Genomic DNA, 17,098 nt, shown 5'->3' on the forward strand with positions numbered 1-17,098 from the left:
GCGTTCTGTTTTAAATGGAGTAAGCACGCAGTTTGGCAAAACGCTGGGACGACTGACCGAGTGCAGTTGCATCTCAAACAGTGAGAGTATGTTGGGTGACTTGTTGTTTATGATTGGATTTTGATTAAACTGGAGTGAATACGAGCAGTGAAGTAGCCTTATGGTACCTGTAAGTGTGTAAGCTGTACAGTGGACGAATTCACTAACTAGTGATGGATTTGTGTCTATGACGAACGGACATTGATTTACTTTGCAACATGACGATGCGTAATGAATATGGAAATGAGAGAAAAATAGACGAATAAGGTTCAGGAATAGAAAGGGGAAAGGAGGAATATTGTTCTTAGTGCTGGTGTCAACAGTTCTGAGGTAGTTTGTAAAGTCTCAGGGATGGGCAAGCATGTTTGGAGAATAATCGTTTTTAACTAAGCGTGATTTAATTTTGTGACGCAGCATTGATCATGGAATAAGGTCTGGGGGAAGTGTATGACCCAGATTTGCCCGAATAGGATTAAAACTATATACAGTCATGAGTAAAGTTAATGTGTTGTGTCTGTTTCCACAGATGAAGGTGTGAGCAACAAAGGTGCTTGCAAGGGGAGAAAAGTGTAAACAATATACACCCCTGTGACTAAGTGAGAGCCGGTATGTGGGCCCTTGGTTCTCACTAGTTAAATATTTACCGAAACAATAGGACTTGTGGCTACTAATCTAGTACAGTCCATATTTGTATGATTACCTGCATTGAATTAACAAAAAGAGATGGGTGGTGCTTCTCTTGATTTACCAGTCGTTGTTTTTTTCTTTTCGTATGTTTGTCAGTCACTCTCTTTTTTAATGTACAAAGGTCCAGGGAGGTGATCGCTGACCTCGGTTGCCCTGGTGAATTTGCCGTCACTTGTGAAAAGGCAATGAAACATGTTTGCCATCCTCAAAGTGGTTAACAACATACTGTGTTTTTAATATTGGGCCAACTCACGCTGTGGAATAAAAAGTTAGGAGTGCGTATGTGAGTTTTACCCAATTTTATTTGAGACTTCTTGTGTCTCATTCTTCATGAGGTCTTGCTTTCCTTTTTCAATTTTCAAACTGTTCCCGCACTGGACACACATTTTATTTTATATGAGAAAGTTATTGGTGATGACAAGTACGTGGGCAAGCTTTTGAGAACCTGCCAGTAGCTCCCCTGGTGGTGCTCACATGAGATACTTTCTCATTTCCCTACACATTTTTTGCACCTTTCTGTATTTGTGACACGTATACACTTTATTGTTGAATGGTGTCGGTTGAGTGAACTGACTGTTGACTGGTATTTCTCCCTGCTGTGGTATTTTTAAATTATTAAGTATCAAGGCACGGGGCTTAGTTCAGAGTTCATGAAAAGAACTACTGAGTCAGGGAAAGATAAATATATCGCCCTATAATTAATTCTACGCATTCACATATATATAAATTGATAAAAGTGCCTAATAATGCCAGGTCCTTGTTGTTACTATTAGTTTGGTACCAAATGCAATGAACTAATTATATATTATGTACAAACAATAAAGCAAGAAGCAGATTAGGGCTCAAATTGTGATTAATCAGGTGAAGAGCTTTGGATCTGAGTGGAAAGTGCACACCGCATCCAAGTCTGTGTACTTGTTAAATTTTGTTACATAGAACTTAAACATATTTATCACTGATAAATAAACTATAGAACTAAAGAATGTTTTTAAGAGAGTGCTCAGGCACTGGTTGTAGTGGAAAGTATCTGTCTCATTAAAGATATGATTTATGAGGCTGCACAGATTCGCTGTACCCAGTAAAGGAGCATGCAGAGCAATTCTGTAAAGAGAACATATAACCTCCAGTGAAAGGAATAAATGTTGCAAAGGATTTTGAGAAATAGGTGCCCAGTTAGCTTTGGAATAGAGGTAAGGAGTTGCAAAAACTAGTCGTTCTACAACATTCATGTTTGATACCTGCTCTGAGGAGGGGATTTGCTACATTTATTAAAAAAACTTTTTTTTCAAAATCAGTTAATAATTTGAGATGGAAGGGTGGGAGCACATATTGAGTTGTTGCACAAAAATAACAGAAGTCTATATATCTATATAAATAATGGGGGCTTTATCAGATGGACCAGAACCCAGAATCTGAGTTCTGAATCACCCCGCACTTCATTTTAATACTATGATCTCCCAAACAACCCTTCTAAATTCTTCCCTCATCTATCCCTCCTTTAACTCAACCCAAAATTCATTTTACTACTATGATCTTCCTAGGCCACTTCTAGAGATTCGTCCCTCTGCCATCTCTCCTTATACTCATCCCAAACCTCATCTTACTATGATCTCCCAATTATCACTTTCTAGACTCTTCCCTCTTCTATCTCCCCATTATCCTTTCCAATCCAACTAACGGACTCACATTTCTCAAACTCAAATTAACTCAAATTTCACTATAATATTCCACCACTAACAATTTTGTGTTCAGGTGTACTGTGCTATGCCTCCTCAGGGTAAACATAATTACAATTAAAGAAGACTCTAGCAAATGTTTTGCAATATCATCTAGAATACTAAAATGGAAATGGATGTGTAAGTGACTTATGGGTGTCTCAGTGGTTGTGTCAGTGGCTTTGAGGGTATGTGAGTAGCTGTAGGGGTCTAGTAGTGTGTGTGTAAGTTGCTGTGTAGATGTGTGAATGAGTATTTGATCTTGTTCAATCATAGGTGCAATTTCTTACTGAGGCTTGGTATTTCAATTATCTCCTTGGGGCTCTTTTACTCACTTAGGAAAGTTGATTGTTGCTGGGATGTGCTGGCTAGCACACCCTGGATGGATGGGTGTGGAACCACTTCCCACATTGCTGTTATCCCAGCTGCTCAGCTTAGCAATAGATTTGCTCCTTATCTCAGCTCAAAGAGGTAGGACCGACAACTGGCTACTTATCTTAGCAGGGAGGCAGACCCTAGGGGGATAAAGGCATCATCGGGAACTTACAGCACACTTGGGATACTGACCTGGAATATTTCAGGGGTAAGATTTTTTTAGCTGATGACCATGAAATTAGTTGGCAAACATCCTTTGGGATTGTTTGTCTCCAAGAGACTTGGGATGTTTTGGGGATTTCATTCTATGATGGACTTGCATCTTCTCATGTCAATTCTACATCTTCATTACATGGTAGAGCAAAGGGGGGGGGGTGACATTTGGGAACCTAAACTAAGGTTGTGATATGGATATAGTTCGTCACAACTCAAAAAGTATTTTAGACCTTCTCCTAAATTTCCCCCAAAACGACAAGTGTTTTAGGGCATAATTACGAGTTAGGATGTCTGTCTGCCACCCTTGCTGATACAGAGCAGGTACATTTTACTAATTCCCACCAAGGAGAGATTTAAAATGTTATGCTGTCAAAATTTAATCTTATCAATATTTTGACTGAGGATGAGTACAACTCTCCCGATCCAGAACCCATGTTTAAGGGAGAAGGCCTTAGTTCTACTATTGATTTTATTTGTGCCGGTTTGTATTTTGCCTTTCTTATTAAGTTTAAAACAGAATTGAATATCCGTAATGACAATAATCAGCTTTTGGTGTAGTTTAGATGGTATGATCTCCGGGTCAAGAAAACCATCTCATATAAGGAAATTCTTTGATCAAAGGAGTAGTGATATAGAAAAGGATGGGGGTAAGATCATCCAGGACTACTTCCTATGGAATTTGATACAATGATGTAATAATGATTTTGAAGCTTGCCTGCAGTTAGAGAAAGCTGACCAAGTATTGTTGGACTCATTTTCAAATATTTGTACAGAAGTGAAGACTGCCCTTACTAAGAAGAGGAGAACAGTAGACAGTCCCAGTCCTAATTGGTTCGATACAAACTGGTCAAAGACCTGTAAAGATCTGATGATGGTTCTTCATCAGAAACCAAGATCCAGTGAAGGAGGCTAGAAGTCAGTACAATACGGAGTGTAGGACTGGGAAGAACACTCTCAAAAGGGAAGCTTGGTAACAGTTAGAGTCTGCATGTGCATCAAGAGACAGCATGGCCTTTTGGCGAGTAGTGAACCACCCCATTTGTAATGAGACAGCCACACCATACAAGGTCAAACTATCGCTGTGCAGGATTCGGTCACCCACTTTGAGTCCCTCTATTCTATTAATTGTTACACTCTTTCTAAATCTTTCACCAGAGGGGGTGAGGTACATTTTGACGTGGTCAAAATGTCAGAAGCCTTAGTGGATTTTTCATTCAGAAAAGCTCCTGGTCCAGACGGAGTGCCTGGGGAACTTTATAAATAATGTGTAGATCTTTGGCCCTCTTTAGTTACTCAACACGAGGGCATATTCCCTTTTCTTGGCAATAATCAGTAATTGTTCTGACCTTCAAAAAAGAGAACCAAGTAGACCCAGCTTGTAACTGGCCCATCTCCTTAGTAGAAACCACTGTGAAAATGATTGGTTGGGTATTGTTGAATCAACTAACTGAATGGACAGAGAATAGAAAGATAATGTCAGATATTTAATATGGGTTGTTCTCTTGCCTGTTGCTGGTCCCCATGGAGCCTTCCTGCCTTCCTGCTGTTGCCGCATTTTCGCTATCCTCCTGATCACCCCTGGTGGGACATGGGTCACAGGGGCTATGCCTGTTCTGCTGCGATATTTGCGGCAGTCAAAGCCTTCACACTCTGGGGTGGACTGCAATCCCCAGAGTGCACCGCTGACACCACACACCTGCCACTAGTGAGGGGGAGGCGGGGCCAATGCGCTCATAGTGCAACCTCTCCCCCCGTGGCGCGGGTATTCTCTTGCCTGTTGCTGATCCCCGTGGAGCCTTCCTGCTGTTGCCGCAATTTCGCTATCCTCCCGATCACCCCTGGTACGACGTGGGTCCCAGGGGCTATGTCGGTTCTGCAGCGATATTTGTGGCAGTCACAGCCTTCACACTCTGGGGTGGACTGCAATCCCCAGAGTGCACCGCTGACACCACACACCTGCTGCGAGTGAGGGGGAGGCGGGGCCAATGCGCTCATAGCGCAGCCTCTCCCACTGCGACGCGGGATGCGCGCGGGACGTAGCCCGGACGAAGCACGGACCAAGATCGGCCGGTCAGTTCCCATCGAGGACCATTAGAGGCCGAGCCGGGACACCCCTCTAACACCTCTCATCACTTATACTGTATAGTGGCGGGCGTTTTAATCACGTATATTGTATTGCTGGGCCACTTTGCTGCTTGGCCATTGGAGTATTGGTGTAAAAAGTGCATTTTTTGCATCTCGTGCTTGCTCCCTGGACTTTTGATATCTACCCTAGACTTTTGTTACCAACTTGAGGACACCTTGGGGCTGGTCTGAGCCCGGCTGAGGACACTTCTGTTTGTTGCGATTTATAATCACTACATGTAAGCTTTAATTATATTGTAGGGGATTAAATCAAGATTACAGATATGAGCAAAAGGAAAATGAGTCAGACAACTAAAACGGCTAATATTAATCCAAAACTAGCAAGTCAAACATCCCTGTTGACTTATCTATCACTTGCTATGAGGGCCATAGAAGACCAAATAAATACAGTAGCGGAGATAATTACTAAAGGGAGGAGGAGAGCAACCTTGCAAGACTTGTCGCTCCTAAATATTCCTAATTCCACCCTAAATGAGATTTCAGGTGCACAGGGAATATTAAATTGGTGTATACAGGAAAACTCTGATCACACAGAGGTGAGTAATCAAGATGGGGATTCTCAACCACCTCCAAAATGTATTAAGAGCCCGGGGGAGCGAGGATGTGCAAATTATGGAAAATGCAGAAAAGAGAATAACAGATCGGCCCAAAAAATGTTTTCTAAGAAAAGGAAAATCGCCATACATAAAACACCCGCTTATATAAAGCAGGGCAGTATAGGAAATGTAACACTGAACACGCTTTCCGAAGGACACACACATGCCCTGGAAAACATATCAAAAAAGATTGATGAAATGTACGCCCAGATGATAGATGCACTTGAGAAATTAGTTGATAGAGTGGCGACTCTAGAGGGCTGCCTGAATGGAAGAAATATATCCGTTGTAAGGGGAATGAATATACAAGGACCCGAGAGTCTATCTAATTTAAATGTACAAAGTATCCCAAGTGGGTCAAACAGCATGAACCCTCGAGGTACCCCAGTTTTAGATCAGGTAACCAGGCCGCCTCCCCTAAAAAGCATTCCCAGTGGAAACGAACACTCGGGAAAACGTGGACATAAAACTCAGGATGTGGGGAAACATTATAATTCAGGGAGAAGTCCAGGGGCATTAGATACACTGACAAAACATACTTCAGCAATGTCAGTGGCTGATCGATTAGATTTACCCCCGGCAGCCACACCCTACATAGTAATCCTGGCCAATGTCCCTAAATTGCTTACACCAGGGCAGGAAACATGGTAAGAGCTTCGTAATAAATCGCTGCATTGGTTAGGACGACACACTGAGCTCAGTGAGGTACTGTTTAAAACCTTCAAAATGGCTAGACGGGTCATGTGGGTGGGAAAAGAACGTAAAATCTTAGAGGGTGATTGCATAGTTCTAACATTTAGAGACCCCAGATTAGTGCGTACAATTCTGACTAGGAGAGGGAATTCATCCTTCAACTACAGTGAAATAAATGTCTTACCATTGGGGCTTTTTATCCCCCTTCACCCTCATACTTGCAAGGAATTCAAAATAGTAACCTGAGCTATGATGCAATTAGACCATGGACCTTACCACTCCACATTCAATCTAAGTTACTAGGGTCGATGGAAGATTTAGACTGACCAAAAGCACAGTACAGGAGGAGGAGTAGTGGGGTAAGGGGGGTACTACGTTCTTGACAGAAGCAAACATCCCGGGAGTACAGGGACACGATTCAGGTGCAAGCGCGTCAAACCATATTGAACATTGAAGATAGCCGCTCGGGGGGGATATACCGTTGGATGTAATTGTAAGGCAATACATCAAAGATTACAGTCGGAATAAGGAAGAAATACTGGGAGAGACAGGGGCATTGACAGGAGATAGTACAATAGGAGTAGACTTGGGGTCAGGAAGCAATAAGCCAGAAATAAGTAAAATGTGTAAAATAATATCATGGAATATTGCAGGGCTCGCATCGAAGGCGAGAGACCCCTTGTGGTTAACGTTTACAGAGGATTACTCCATAGTTTGTTTACAAAAAACATGGGAAATGGAAGAAATACATATAAATGACTTCCGTACCTTTCATTCCCCTGCCAGCTCTAGTAACACGGGGCATAACAAAGGGGGTTTATGTACTTATGTGTTAAACATAGCGGGTGAATTGTTTGCGAAGCTTGAGCATGGGTCCGCCGAGTTTTACCAGATTTTGTCAGTAAGTATTGGGGGAAAGAAGGGCACAGTTTCAATACATTTTTATAATAACATCCCGAAAACCCAAAATACCAAGGTCCTAGGGGATCTATGCCAAACGTTAAGACATCTAGAAGAACACCTGCAGGGGGATATAAGTATCATTTGGGTTGGTGATTTTAATTGTTCGCTATGTCCATATAGTAAACAAGGCATTTGTGGTATGGGCAAAGATAAGGAGGACACACTAACCCATTTCTCCCATACAACTATGGGGAAATTGTTGAACAAAATAACTTTCCAGTTTGACTTGTGCTATGCAAACGAATTATGCACACCCCCTGTACCCTATGAGCAAACTTTTATTGGAAGAGGGTGTAAATCGGTAATTGACTTCGCCCTTTTGTCAAGTAGGTATTCCTGCAAGGTTATTACTTGTCAAACTTGTGAAATAGTGATGAGTATCCATCATCCTATTAGGTTATAATTCCACTTAGAAGGGGACACAAAATCTTCTGAAGTGGAAGAAATAACATAATTGTAAAATAAATCTTGGTAGAATAAATGGTTATACTTTAAACTGGGCAAAAGTGGACCCCGCGGTATTCCTTGAAACCCTAGTAAAAAAGATGAACGTGGAATTTGAAATCTGTCTCTTGCAGTCATGGGACGACAAACACATTTTTGCAGCCTTTCTTAGGATAACAGAGGAAACACAAAAGCTACTCACAAGAGATCAGAAACAGGGTATGAATAAGGCACAAGGTTGGTTTAATAGGGAATGCAGTAAAGTCCATTCCCATCTAATGAAAGTCTTCAAAATTGAAACTAGAACTAATGAAGAGGTGAGAATGGCCAGATTAGATTATCGACTAGCTATTAAAAAGCGAAAGAACGAATTGAAAATGGAAGCTTGGCAGGCTTTACACCGGGCATGTATGAACAAGGATAATACCGGTTATTGGAAGGCTGTCAATGGTCCCTTTTTTGTAAATAGGAAAACCGACATTATTGATGCGTTAATCACTGAAGATAAATGGGTCAATTTCTTTAAGGACCTCTATAAGGAAGAAGCTTCTGATCAGAGTAAGGGAGTTACTGCTACAGTAGAGGGAAATGCTAATGTACACCATAATACTTTCCCCTGGATATTGTAATTTCTTACGAAGAAGTCTTAACGGCTATTAACGAGAGTGCCGTGGGAAAAGCCCCAGGATCTGACTGCATCCCCGTGGATCTGTACAAATCTAATATCAAGCTATGGGCCCCGCTCCTAACATATGTTTTGAATAGCTGTAACCGCCATAGGTTTATCCCTACTTGGTCAGATGCAATCGTGATACCAATCTTTAAAAATGGTGATAGAAACGAACCTAGTTGCTACCGCCCAATCTCATGATTAGATGCACTTATGAAAGTCGCTGGGAGGGTGATTTTAAATAAATTACAATTGTGGGTAGAAGAGGAAGACTTACTATCCAAAGTTCAATATGGGTTTCGGGCAAGGTTGGGAACGACCGAACAGGGATTAAACCTAGCATTAATTATCAGCAAATATTCATTAGCTAAAAGGCGAAAGTTATTTTTAACGTATGTCAATTTAAGCTCAGCTTTCGACTGTGTAAATCACGAGAAATTATGGAGCACTCTAAATGAGATGGATGATGATCCCAACTTGCTACTTTTCATTAAGGAACTGTACAGGGGAGCGGGGGCGAGGGTTCAGTATGGCAAGCAGGGGGAATGCTTAACTAAGTTCAGCATAAAAAAGGGGGTAAGGCAAGGATGTATACTTGCCCCATTTTTATTCTCCCTATACATAAACAGTGTAGGACTTTATTTGACAGAAGACAGGCAGGATTTACCCAGTTATTAAGAGCACCCCTGTTCCTATTCTACTGTATCTGGACGACATCATGATTATGAATGAGAGAGGTCTAAAAGTAAATATAAGTAAGACCTATACTCTGGGCTGTGGGGTTAAGAAAAGTAAACCATGTAAAATTTGAATTGAAAAGAAAAAAATAGACAACATAGGCAGATTCTCTTACCTGGGAATCACTTTTGATAAGTCTGGCTCATGGACAGGTGCCGTGAACGCGAGAACATTGTCTTACTCCAGAGCCCAGGAGGTTCCTTCAGAGATTGTGCATGATGAACTGGGTGCAGGGTTTATCTCTGATCATTTACAAATTCACCACTTACTATTGTGATTTTCTGTCTGGTTGAAAAATGATCTGGAATTCAATAGAAAGATTTTGAATGGCTCCCTGGGTCAGGACTACTGCCATCTTACCCCCTGGCTGCATTATGTTAAAGGCATTTTGGGTGTCCTTGGTTGACCAAAATGTGTTTCTGACACAAAGCAAATCTCTAAATCTGATGTTTTATAGATCAAGGAGGTATTTTGTGCCAATGTGCATGAAAAAAGGGCTGAACATATGCTGTCCAAAAGGTTAGGTCCCCTTAATGCCATGGTGAAATCTTAATGTATATTTAATGCTTGATATGCCAGTTTTGCACAGGTGTCTTTTGTCTTATTTTCACTTGAATTTGTTTCCCCAGCTTATAGCTGATTAGCATGAATCATCAGAGCCCCCAGTTTAAACAAGTGAAAACCCTGCTGCACTGGACACTTTACATATTGATTTTTTCTACCCAAAATTCACTAATTCATGCCATAAGTTCATACTTCCCCTCCTTCTGCCAATGAGATCTATGCAAATGAGACCTGCTTTACTGAATCTTCAACTTTTAGCTCGTCATAATGTCTGTCTTTATTTTTTGTGACTTTTAGCGTGGGTGTGTCACTCTTCTTCATGAAATGTGATGTGCGTTTTTATGTGATTTTAATTAACTGTTTACTTTCATGCATCTTTATGATTTACTGTATTAAATTGAAGAATGTAATCTATGACTGAGTATGCGAGTGTCTGTATGAATGTATCAGCATGTGAGTGGGTGTGTGAGTGGCCGTATGGGAGTGTGAATGGGTGTGTAAGTGTCTGTGTGGCTGTGTCAGTACCTGAGTAAGTGACTGTATGACTGTGTTACTGGGGATGTAAATGTCTGTGTGAGTGTGTAAGTGGGTGTGTAACTGTGTGTATGACACTGTTACTGGTTGTTTGGGTCTATGATGGGTGTGAGAGTGGTTCTATGGGTGAGTGAGTCAATATCTGAGTGGCTGGGTGGGTGTGTCAGTAGCTGTTTCAGTTACTGTATGGATGTTTTTCTGTGGATTTAAATGTCCGCGTGGATATGTAATTGATTGTGTTAATTTCTGTGTAGGTACTGTGAGTGGGTTTGGGAGCGGCTGCATGGCTGTGTGAGTTGGTGTGTATCTGTACGGGTGTCTATGTGAGTAGGTGCTTGCATGTGTAGATGTTTACATGACTGACTGTATAGGATTTTTGAGTGGATGTGTGAGTGCATCAGTACCTGCGAGAGTGACTTTATGGGTGTCTTAGTGGGGATATAATTGTATGTGTAGGTATATAAGTGGGAGAGTTAGTGAGTGTGTGAGTGTCTCTATCAGTCTATCTGTGAGGGGATATGACAGCCACTCTAAGGATGAGTGTGTGGGTGTTTGGTTGTGTGAGTATGTGTATGAATACCTCTATGGGTAAATTTTTGTGTTTGTAAGTTACTGTGTGAATAGCTATTTGAATGTCTGTATGGGTGTGCTGTGGGTATCTGAATGGTAGGGTAGATATGTGAAAAGTGAGTGTCTGAATAGATGTGTGAGTGAGTATGTGCGTGGTTACATAGGACTGTAAGTGGGTGTCTGACAGTAGAAGTGGGTGTACTTTTTTCAACTGTAGTTCAGAACACCCTCATAATGTAATCCAATACAACAATACTGGAAGAACTAAGGGGCATAATTACAAGCCCCTATTGCCAAAGGAGCGTCACTTTTAGTGACGTTCATGTGGCGATATGGGCCTCACCTTATTTACAAGGCAGCGTTATGCCACTTAACTTGGCTTAACACTGCCTTGTAAATAAGGCTCCCTTTCATGCTATATTTAGCGTGAAAAGGGGGGGTGATAGGCGTTGTGGTGGGTGTTCCACCGCCACACCCATTGATTTTGACAGTGCTCACTTTTTACATGGGTGCCGTGAATATGGGTCAGTGTCAAAAGTAATACCAGGAAAAACCTGGTATTACTGTGGCAAACCGAGGAAATGCTTTATTTCTCCTTGTTTTTGCTGTTTCTATGTGTGCTGTGTTGCGCAGCACATATACGAACAGGAAAAAGCCATTGATTCTTTATGTGCAGGAAGGTGTCCCTTCCTGCACATAAACTATCATTAAAAACTTGCAACTTCTATGTGTGCTGCACAAAGCAGCACATATAGAGGTTACAAAATACAATTTCAGATTGTTTATGTGCAAGAAGGGACACCTTCCTGTACATAAACCATCCTTCCCTCAACACAGGCCCCCATGCTCTAGGCTGCTAAGTTTAATGCCATCGCAGGGAGAAATTTAGGGCTACACCATATTCTTGTAAATACAGTAGAGCCCTGCATTTCAGCTGTGGTGGAGCGCAGCGTTAAGCCAGCAAAGCCAACATCACTCCGATACTTCTTTTGTAAAAATGGGCCATATGTAGGTAATTCGGAAATACTGATTCCTAATTACCGAATCGGTATTTAGGAATCGATATTTCCGAAGTACGTAATAATTCGGTAAATATTACAGATTCGGAAAAATTCGGTAAATATTTACCAATTCCACAATGCCAATCGTTTTTTCCGAATATTTACCAATTCCACAGTGCCAATCGTTTTTTTCAAATCGGTAAATACAGAATCGGAAAATATTACAGAATTGGTAAATACCGAATAGGTAAATACAGAATTGGAAATTCAAAAAAACTGCAATTGAGGAATCGGCCAATCCTGTGCAACCACCACCCTTCCCAACCAGTGGCCACACCCAAGCAGGTGCACACAATCAGAACCTTCTGGAGAGGCTGGGAGTGAGGAGAGCAACAGAGCCACTGCCTGAACTTTACCTGCACATTTTGCACAATGGCCAGGTAGGACCCAGAAAGAGAAGGAGGGGAAAGGAAGAGGAAACTGAAATTCAGTCAGAAGGAACTGCAGATCTTTGTGGAGGAGGTAGTGAAGCAGCACACAAAGTTGTTTGGAAAGCTGTCCCTGCAAGTTGCAGAATCAGAAAAAAGAAAAATCTGGCTTGGAATCCAGTCTCAGATGAATGCCATTGGAGGGACCCCCGGGACATTAAAGTGCTCTTAGAAACAGTGGTATGATATCAGGAGCATCATCAAGAAGAAGATGGCTGATCTTAAAAAACAAGCTAGCCAGACAGTAAGAGGAAGGAACAGGGCACCTGCCCTGACTGAACTTGAGCAGCTTGTGGAGTCCACGATAGAGCCAGAAAGAGTCTGTGGATTCGGGGATGCAGACAGCTCTGCCAGAGCTGCTTCCAAACAAGGTAAGAAGAATGCACAGCATTGTGCACCCCCCTTCCTCTATCCCAAATCGCCAATTGGGCTATGTGAATCCCACTGCAGTTCAGGTTTGTGTTCAGACCAGCAATGTATTATGGGAGATGTAGTCAGTGAAACCCCTATCATGACAGGAATTGCACTGAACAACAAGCCATGTGAGACACATCAGCGATAAGCAGGCAGAGGACAATGAGATAGTGTGGAAGACACGTATTTAATTATTGCAATGCAGGGCTGCAGGAACACTGAGCTAATGTACAATTTCCGTCCACAGGCGGCACATCGGGCAGGACTGCTCAGGACAAGGGAGAGAGTGCACCCCGGAAGGACATCACAGAGAAGGCCAGTATGAGTGCAGGGCACACAACACCACCACAGCCGGCCTCGCCACTCCTGCTAGTCTCACCAGCAGCAACACCACCTGCAGTGGTTAGACCTAGGAGGCGAGCTTATGCCAGACGGCAGGAATTTGAGTCCTCCTCAGAAGACTCGAGGGGGGGAAACATCTACTCTGCTACTGGATGGCAGCAATGCTGGTTTGCTGTCCACTTCTGAGGGAGCACACACAGGTGCCAGACGCCACCGCAGGGCTTGTGAGAGCAGTCCACCTCCACAGGGTGAGAGCCATGGTATCTTCGGAGGGCTGGAGGCAACCATGGTGAAGGTGCACCACCTACAAGGCAAGGCAATTCAGTCAGTCCAGCGACAAATGAAGTGCCTCAGGGACAACATGACCAACATTGATAAGGGCATTAGCTCAATGGCTGAGGGCATGAAGGAGATGGCTGCGGGTATGCAGGACATGTCCCAGTCTGTGATGCTGCTGTGCAGCAAAATGGATGAGGACAGGGTAACACGGCGCAGGGAGAGGCAGAAAATGAAGCACCATATGAGGGCAGTGAACCGCCTAGCAACTGCCACTTCTCTGCTGTGCAGGCGCTCCGTGGCCATGCAGGAGGGGCTGGCACACTGCAGTACTGATGTCTCCAGGGGGCTGATAAAGGTGACCAGTGCTGCTGATGACTCAGTCTGCCACTACTGGGGCTGTGGAAGTTGGGGACAGCGAGGACACGACCAGTCGGAGCTGCATTAACCCCCTGTAACAGGTACCTGGAGGAGTAGCAGACAGCATGGGGCTGGCACTGGTTCCACAGCCAGTGAAGACAGTCAGATAATGGCATCCAGCACTGTTGTGCGTGGATGCAGACGGTGATGCAGCCCACACTTTCAGAACTGATTTGGGTGAAGTAACCCATGACTTCCTAATATGGATGTCACAAATTGGACTGCCAAGTTTGGCCGTTTGTGTTGTGGCGTAGTGCCCAGAAATTAAAACTACGTCATTACATTCAACAACTGGCTGTGTCTCCTTACTTACCTAAAAATAGTTGCGTGTGATCTCTGCCCGTCTCTGTCTCCCATCTGTTGCTGGTGCAACTCCTGCTGCGTTGGGCTCTGGCTGTGCAAAATCGTCATCATTGTCCTCAAAATCTGTTAAGTCCACTTCAGTACCTTTCTTTGTGGCAAGGTTGTGCAGCATTGCACAAGTTACCGTGATTTTGCAGCAGATGATGGGTGTGTACTGACGTGCACCTCCGCTTTTGTGGAGGCAGCGGAACCTGCTTTTCAACATTCCAAACGTGCGCTCCACAACGTTCCGTGTTGATTAGTGTGCCACATTTTCGTCTCTCACTTGGGGTTGATGAGTTTAGGTAGGGAGTGAGGATAAATGACCGCACAACATATGCACTATCGCCTAGGTGAGTCACATACGCCAATACACATTCATCTGCAGTAAGTATAAGGGTGTGTCACAGTGATTTACCTAGTAGGCATCCTTCTCCAAATTCTCCTGCAGCCAGGCGTGTGTAGATCCCACTGTTCTGGAAGATGTATGAGTCGTGGGTGCTCCCAGGAAATTTGGCCACAATGTCAGTGATTATGTTGGCAGCATCGCAGATTACCTGCACATTTATGGAGTGGGTGGTCTTCCTGTTCCTGTAGATATACTCAGTGGCTGATGGTGGGCAGATTGGAATGTGTGTGACATCAATACATCCTATGACATGCGGGAACTGTGCCATCTGGTAAAAGTCTGTCTTGGTTTTCATCAGTTCCGCCTGTGTGTCTGGAAAGCTAATGTAGTGATGCATTCTCTGCATCATGGCATTCAGGAACTTTCTGAAGAAATGGAACAGGCAACTCTGAGACACCCCACCTGCTGCAGCTATCACCCCTGATAACTACCAGATGCAAGTAGATGTAGGCGACAGAGCACCTGCACATGTGGTGGTATGGCGTGCGTCCTTGGTGTTGGGTGCTCCAGGAGTGGGTGCAGGTCCCTTATCAAGTCCAGGATGGTGTGGGGGTGTAGCCTGTACCTTTCATGGATCTCAGCCTCAATCTGTTGGAAGAGTGTGATGCGCTGTCTGTAAATGCGCTCCTCCCATCTCCAGATCCTCACTCCTGCTGCCTGTAGACGTAGCCGCCTTGCTATCACATAGAATGCCGCCATAGTGATCACACTGTTGCATTTTGGGATTGCTTTTATACACTGTAGCTGATTACCACCTGCTTTCAGTCAGTGTTAATTACCGACTCTTAAATACCGTATTTCATAAAATTCATTTTTTCCGATTTTACCTACATCTCTTTTCTCGTTTTTACTGTTTCTTATTTACCGATTCGGAAAATAAGAACCGGTTAATCCGATTTGGTAATTTTGAATTCGGTAATGATGAATCGGTATTTACCGATTCATAATTACTGAATCCTTATTTTTGGCCTCCTACATCTCAAATGCCTAAATACCGGTAGGTAATGGGAAATTTACCGAATTTCGGCCATTACCGACCGGTATTTAGCTACCTACATATTGCCCTATGCCCCAAAGTTGTAAGTCACATTTCTCCAATAGATGGCGCCATTCATCTGAATAAGAAAGGGAAAAAAATATGAATTCGTATTACAAATTATACTTAGATATTTTGCCAATACATTATTTCATAATGGCAGCAATAACTGCACATTTCCCATGCTCTAATGCTATATTATAATAAAAACAATCCTTTCATTTTTTGTTTTTTACTGTTCTTAGATCTTATACTTATTAAATATGAATGATGTACTGTATAAAGAACAGTGGGGAAAAACAATCATATATACTGTATACGTGCCCCCCACTGCACAGTATGTCACTGCAAATAAGTGATACAGAACATTGTACTCACTACAACATTTTAAACAGTCATTTCATCTATACTTGCCCTACTAATCCAAAGAAACACATGCTGAAAATGAGCACTTCATAATTAGATGTATTACTACATATAAAAGGCTCACCAGCAGAGGCAAAACCTTATACAGACATCCCCGGTGGTAGGCTGCATGATGTCATAAATCCTGATAATGCATCCACAATAACTAGACAATTCCACTTCTACAACTGTGACCCTCCTTAAAATTTTGTTTCTGTAAGCAAAAGAAAGGAATTTGGTATCTTCAAATACAATCTTTCTGTGAATATAAGGTTCCTATCATTACACTCCGTCCATCCACTTCTACTTTTTAGACCACGGGTACTCAAGCGCCAGGATACCCTTTGGGTGACAGTGTTTGCGCTATATAAGACTGCAATACATACTTAGTACGGCCCGCACGCAACCAGCGGTCTGGCAAGTCTTTCTTGGCAGCCCGCAGACCTTGCAGATATTGTACCTGTGTTTTCTTTTTTCTTTTTGAAGAGTGTCAGCAAACACCGGCACAGGAGCGCGGACTCCAAGAGACTTTGCTCTATGGGGGCCGGGCGATAGTCAGAGTGGAGATGCAGGGGCACTAAGAGATGAAATACAACTAAGCCTCATTAACCAGTAAATGGTCTTTTAAAGACCTGTGACGTACTGGGGTGCAGCTTTGTGCGTGCCCAGGAAGCTGTCTCAGCCCAGGCTGCAACAGGGGGAAGGGAGGTGGCAGAGGATGACAGACATGGTGGGAAAGAGACAGAGGGAGGGAGACGGAGGGAGGGAGACAGAGAGAGGGCGACAGAGGGAGACAGACAGAGGGAGGGAGATAGACAGAGGGAGACAGACAGAGGGAGGAGGACAACAGAGGGAGGGACACAGTAAAAAGAAAGACCGATAGAAGGAGACAGAGGGAGGGAGAGGGAGAGAGGGAGGGAGACCGAGAGAGAGGGAGAAAGAGAGAGGGAGACAGAGAGAGGGAGACAGACAGAGGGCGAGAGAAAGAGAGGGAGACAGAGGGAAGGAGACAAAGG

This window comes from Lissotriton helveticus, chromosome 8 (genome assembly GCF_964261635.1).
Source record: "Lissotriton helveticus chromosome 8, aLisHel1.1, whole genome shotgun sequence".
In the NCBI taxonomy this organism is placed as follows: domain Eukaryota; kingdom Metazoa; phylum Chordata; class Amphibia; order Caudata; family Salamandridae; genus Lissotriton; species Lissotriton helveticus.